The sequence below is a fragment of the Somniosus microcephalus genome, chromosome 14, assembly GCF_052327205.1.
Source record: "Somniosus microcephalus isolate GS21.2 chromosome 14, FLI_Smic_1.0, whole genome shotgun sequence".
Lineage (NCBI taxonomy): Eukaryota > Metazoa > Chordata > Chondrichthyes > Squaliformes > Somniosidae > Somniosus > Somniosus microcephalus.
In genome coordinates, this window is record NC_141000.1 from 4342747 (window position 1) to 4349002 (window position 6256).

Genomic DNA, 6256 nt, shown 5'->3' on the forward strand with positions numbered 1-6256 from the left:
CTCTGTAGAGCAATCCAGTCAGTCCCATTCCCCTGCTCTATCCCCGTAGCCCTGCAAGTTTATTTCCCTCAAGTGCCTATCCAGTCTCCCCTTGAAAACACTGAGTGTCTCCACTTCCACCACTTCCGTCGGCAGCAAGTTCCAGGTCCTCACCACTCGCTGCGTAAAAAAGTTTTTCCTCACATCCCCCCTGTATCTCTTGCCCAAAACCTTAAATCTGTGTCCCCTAGTCCTTGTACCATCAACTAGTGGGAACAGCCTTTCCCCGTCTAGCCTATCCAAACCCATCATAATCTTGTACACCTCTATCAGATCACCCCTCAACCTCCTTTGCTCTAATGAAAACAAATCCAGCTTCTCCAACCTGTCCTTGTAGCTAAGATCCCCCATCCCCGGAACCATTCTGGTAAATCTCCTCTGCACCCTCGCAAGGGCCTTCACATCCTTCCTAAAGTGTGGTGACCAGAACTGGATGCAATACTCCAGTTGTGGCCTAACCTGCGCTTTATAAAGGTTCAGCATAACTTCTCTACTTTTGTACTCAATACCTCTATTTATGAAGCCCAAGATCCCATATGCTTTGCTAGCCACTCTCTCAATATGTCCCGCCACCTTCAGGGACCTGTGCACATTAACTCCCAGGTCCCTCTGTCCCTGCACACTCTTTAAAACTGTGCCATTAAGTGTATATTGCCTCTCCCTGTTCCTTCTGCCAAAATGCATCACCTCACATTTCTCTGCATTAAATCCAATCTGCCACTTGTCTGCCCATTCTGCTGGCCTTTCTATGTCCTGTTGCAGTCGATTGGTATCATCCTCACTGTTTGCCACACCCCCAAGTTTGGTGTCATCGGCAAATTTAGAAATTCTACTCTGTATTCCAATATCCAGGTCATTTATTTCTATCAAAAAAAAGCAGTGGCCCCAGCACTGACCCTTGGGGAACACCACTGTCTATCATCCTCCAGTCTGAAAAACAGCCATTTACCACAACTCGCTGTTTTCTATCCTTAAACCAATTCCTTATCCAAGCTGCCACTGACCCACCTATTCCATGAGCCTCAATCTTGTTAACCAGCCTTCTATGTGGTACTTTGTCAAACGCCTTCCTAAAATCCATGTAGACAACATCCATTGCATTCCCTTCATCAATCCTCCCTGTTACTTCATCAAAAAATTCAATTAGATTAGTCAAACATGATCTGCCTTTTACAAATCTGTGTTGGCTCTCCTTAATTAGCTTAAACCTCTCCAAGTGCCCATTAATTTTTTCCTTGATTATTGTTTCTAAAACTTTCCCACCACTGATGTTAAACTGACCAGCCTGTGGTTACTAGGATTGTCCTTACATCCTTTCTTGAACAATGGTGTCACATTTGCCACTTTCCAATTCTCAGGCACCTCCCCCGCATCTAGGGAAGATTGGTAAATTATGGCAAGCCCTTCCGCTATCTCCTCCACCAATTCCCATAGCAACCTGGGATGCAAGCCATCTGGACCAGGCGACTTATCCACTCTAAGCATACCCAGCCTTTCTAGTACATCCTGTCTATCAATTTTCACCCCTTCCATTGCCTCTACCTTTTCCACTTTTACCAATATTTTGTCAGCATCCACCTCCTTAGTAAACACCGATACAAAGTACTCATTGGGTATTCCAGCCTTGCCCTGCGCCTCTAAGCATATATCACCTTCTTTGTCCCTAATAGGCCCCACCCCACTTCTTAATACCCGCTTACTGTTTACATGCTGGTAGAAGATTTTTGGGTTCCCTTTTGTGTTAACCGCCATTCTACTCTCATATTCTCTCTTTGCCAATCTTATTTTCATTTTCACATCCCCTCTCAACTTATTGTATTTGGTCTGGTTCTCCCTTGAAGAATTCACCTGACATTCATCATACACCCTCTTTTTTTGTTTCATCATCTTCTCTATCTCCCTCGTCATGCAAGGAGCCCTTGCTTTAGTTCCCTTACCCTTCCCTTATTGGAACGTACCTAGCCTGTACTTGGAACATCTCCTCCTTAAAGATCACCCATTGTTCCATTACAGTTTTTCCTGTCAGTCTTTAGTTCCATTTTAACCTGGTTAGATCCACTTCTTCATTCTGGTCTCAATATCTCTTTTGCCCCCTTTTGCAAACTTTCCATCCCTTTGTCTCCTATCTTTATTTCTGTTCTTTTGACGTGGTTGATTAATATTTATTGCCCATCCCTAGTTGGTCTTGAGGCATAGAGTCATAACGGCACAGAAGGAGGCCATTCAGCCCATCGAGTCCGTGCCGGTGAGAAGGTGGTGGTAAGCCGCCTTCTTGAATCGCTGCAGTCCGTGTGGTGAATCGACTCCCATGGTACTGTTAGGGAGGGAGTTCCAGAATTCTGACGCAATGGTGATGTGTCCACTGGGGCTCAGTGGGTAGCGCCCTCGCCTCTGAGTCAACAGGTTGTGGGTTCAAGTCCCACTCCAGAGATTTAAGCACATAAGCTCTAGGCTGACACTCCAGTGCGGTACTGAGGGAGTGCTGCACTGTCGGAGGTGCCGTCTTTCAGATGAGACGTCAAACCGAGGCCCCGTCTGCCCTCTCAGGATGTAAAAGATCAAAAAAAAGAGGGTGTATGATGCCCATCAGGTGAATTCTTCAAGGGAGAACCAGACCAAATACAATAAGTAATAGAGAGGAGCAAGGAACAATCTAGAGTGGAACTTCTAAACTGGAATAGGGCTAACTTCAATGGGATGCGAAAGGATCTAGCCAGGATAAAATGGAACCAAAGACTGACAGGAAAATCTGTAATGGAACAATGGGTGATCTTTCAGGAGGAGATGTTCCAAGTACAGGCTAAGTATATTCCAATAAAGAGGGAAGGGTAAGGGAACCAAAGCAAGGGCTCCTTGGATAACAAGGGAGCTATAATTATGGGGGATTTTAATTATCATATTAACTGGACAAATCAAATTGGGCAGAGCAGCCTTGAGGAAGAGTTCATTGAGTGTATTAGGGATAGGTTTCTTGAGCAGTATGTAACTGAACCGACCAGGGGGCAAGCAACCTTAGATTTGGTCCTGTGTAATGAGACAGGATTAATTAAAAATGTCCTAGTTAAGGATCCCCTTGGAATGAGTGACCATAACATGGTTGAGTTCCATATTCAATTAGAGGGTGAGAAGGTTGGATCTCAAACAAGCGTGCTGAGCTTGAATAAAGGAGACTATGAAGGTATGAGAGCGGAATTAATTAGAGTGGACTGGGAAAATAGATTAAAGGGTAAGACGGTACATGACCAGTGGTGTACATTTAAGGAGTTATTTTACAACTTCCAAAAAAAATATATTCCACTGAGGAAAAAAGGGTGTAAAAGAAAAGATAGCCATCCGTGGCTAAGTAAAGTAATTAAGGATAGTATCCGACTAAAAACAAGGGCATATAAGGTAGCCAAATCTAGTGGGAGGATGGAAGATTGGGAAGTCTTTAAAAGACAGCAAAAAATAACAAAAAGATTGATTAAGAAAGGGAAGATAGATTATGAAAGTAAATTAGCAAAAAATATAAAAACAGACAGTAAAAGTTTCTATAGTTATATAAAAAGAAAAAGGGTGGCTAAAGTAAATGTTGGTCCCTTAGAGGATGAGACCGGGAAATTAATGGTGGGAAACATGGAGATGGCAAAAACACTGAACAATTATTTTGTATCAGTCTTTACAGTAGAGGACACTAAGAATATCCCAACACTGGACAAACAGGGGGCTCTAGGGGGGGAGGAACTAAATACAATTAAAATCACTAAGGAAGTGGTACTTGGTAAAATAATGGGACTCAAGGCGGATAAATCCCCTGGACCTGATGGCTTGCATCCCAGGGTCTTGAGGGAAGTAGCGGTAGGGATTGTGGATGCATTGGTAATAATTTTCCAAAACTCACTGGACTCAGCAAAGGTCCCGGCAGATTGGAAAACTGCTAATGTAACACCCTTATTTAAAAAGGGTAGTAGGCAGAAGGCTGGAAACTATAGACCTGTTAGCCTAACATCTGTGGTTGGTAAAATGTTAGAGTCCATTATTAAGGAGACAGTAACGGGACATTTGGATAAACATAATTTAATAGGGCAAACTCAGCATGGTTTCATGAAGGGGAAGTCATGTTTAACAAATTTGCTTGAGTTTTTTGAGGAAGTAACATACAGGGTGGATAAAGGGGAACCAGTGGACGTAGTGTATTTAGACTTCCAAAAGGCATTTGACAAGGTGCCACACAAAAGATTATTGCTCAAGGTAAAAAATCACGGGATTGGGGGTAATATTCTGGCGTGGGTGGAGGATTGGCTCTCTAACAGAAAGCAGAGAGTTGGGATAAATGGTTCGTTCTCAGATTGGCAACCAGTAACTAGTGGTGTTCCGCAGGGGTCAGTGCTGGGTCCCCAACTCTTTACAATCTATATTAACGATTTGGAGGAGGGGACCGAGTGTAACATATCAAAGTTTGCAGATGATACAAAGATGGGACAGAAAGTAGTGAGTGAGGAGGACATAAAAAACCTGCAAAGGGACATAGACAGGCTAAGTAAGTGGGCAGAGATTTGGCAGATGGAATACAATACTGGAAAGTGTGAGGTTATGCACTTTGGCAGGAAAAATCATAGAGCAAGTTATTATCTTAATGGCAAGAAACTGGAAAGTACTGTAGTACAAAGGGATCTGGGGGTCCTGGTGCACGAAACTCAAAAAGTTAGTATGCAGGTGCAGCAAGTGATTAAGAAGGCCAATGGAATGTTGGCTTTTATTGCTAGGGGGTTGGAATATAAAAACAGGGAGGTATTGCTGCAGTTGTACAAGGTATTGGTGAGGCCGCACCTGGAATACTGCATACAGTTTTGGTGTCCATACTTAAGAAAAGACATACTTGCTCTCGAGTCAGTACAAAGAAGGTTCACTCGGTTAATCCCGGGGATGAGGGGGTGGTCATATGAGGAGAGGTTGAGTAGATTGGGACTCTACTCATTGGAGTTCAGAAGAATGAGAGGCGATCTTATTGAAACATATAAGATTGTGAAGGGGCTTGATCGGGTGGATGCGGTGAGGATGTTCCCAATGATGGGTGAAACTAGAACTAGGGGGCATAATCTTAAAATAAGGGGCTGCTCATTCAAAACTGAGATGAGGAGAAACTTCTTCACTCAGAGGGTGGTAGGTTTGTGGAATTTGCTGCCCCAGAAAGCTGTGGAAGCTACATCATTAAATAAATTTAAAACAGAAATAGATAGTTTCCTAGAAGTAAAGGGAATTAAGGGTTACGGGGAGCGGGCAGGAAATTGGACATGAGTCTGGGTTCGGAATGGTCATGGCCCTGTGGGTAGTGGAGCGGGCCCAGGGGCCGTGTAGCCTTGTTCTGCTCCTACTGTGTTCTAATTCTGTTAGATTTCAGGAGATGGTTTTATTCCTGTTCCTGGCTGGGGTGGAGATCGCCTTTACAGAAGGTAAGTACTGTAGAAAATATAGGGACAGAGTGATCTCCTGGAAGAATTTCGATCGCCTAGATGGGTCGGAGAGGAATTTCCCAGATTTTTTTCTCCCAAATTGGCCATTGGGTCTTTATCTGGTTTTTCGCCTCTCCCGGGAGATCACATGGGTTCGGGTGGATGCAGAGTGATAGAAGATTTGAGGTTAGGATCAGATCAGCCATGATCTTATTGAATGGTGGAGCAGGCTCGAGGGGCCGATTGGCCTACTCCTGCTCCTATTTCTTATGTTCTTATGTTCTTATAGAGAAGACGATGAAACAAAAAAAGAGGGTGTATGACAGGACTAGACAAACTGGATGCAGGAAGGATGTTCCTGATGGCGGGGGAGTCCAGAACCAGGGGTCACAGTCTAAGGATGAGGGGTAAGCCATTTAGGACTGAGATGAGGAGGAATTTCTTCGCCCAGAGAGTGGTGAACCTGTGGAATTCTCTACCACACAAGGCAGTGGAGGCCAATTCATTAAATATATTCAAGAAGGAGTTAGATATATTTCTTAAGGCTAAAGGGATCAAGGGATATGGGGAGAAAGCAGGGACAGGGTACTGAATTTGGATGATCAGCCATGATCGCATTGAATGGCGGAGCAAGTGCGAGGGGCCGAATCTTCTATGTTTCTATCAGGAGGGACATAGAATCAGGGAAAGAAGCAAAGAGACAGTTGGAGGCAAGCTTGATTTTATTTGTGGGTGAGCGAGGCCTGGGTCAGAGAGCTGGAGCTGTGCAGTGTTTGTGGAGTTTG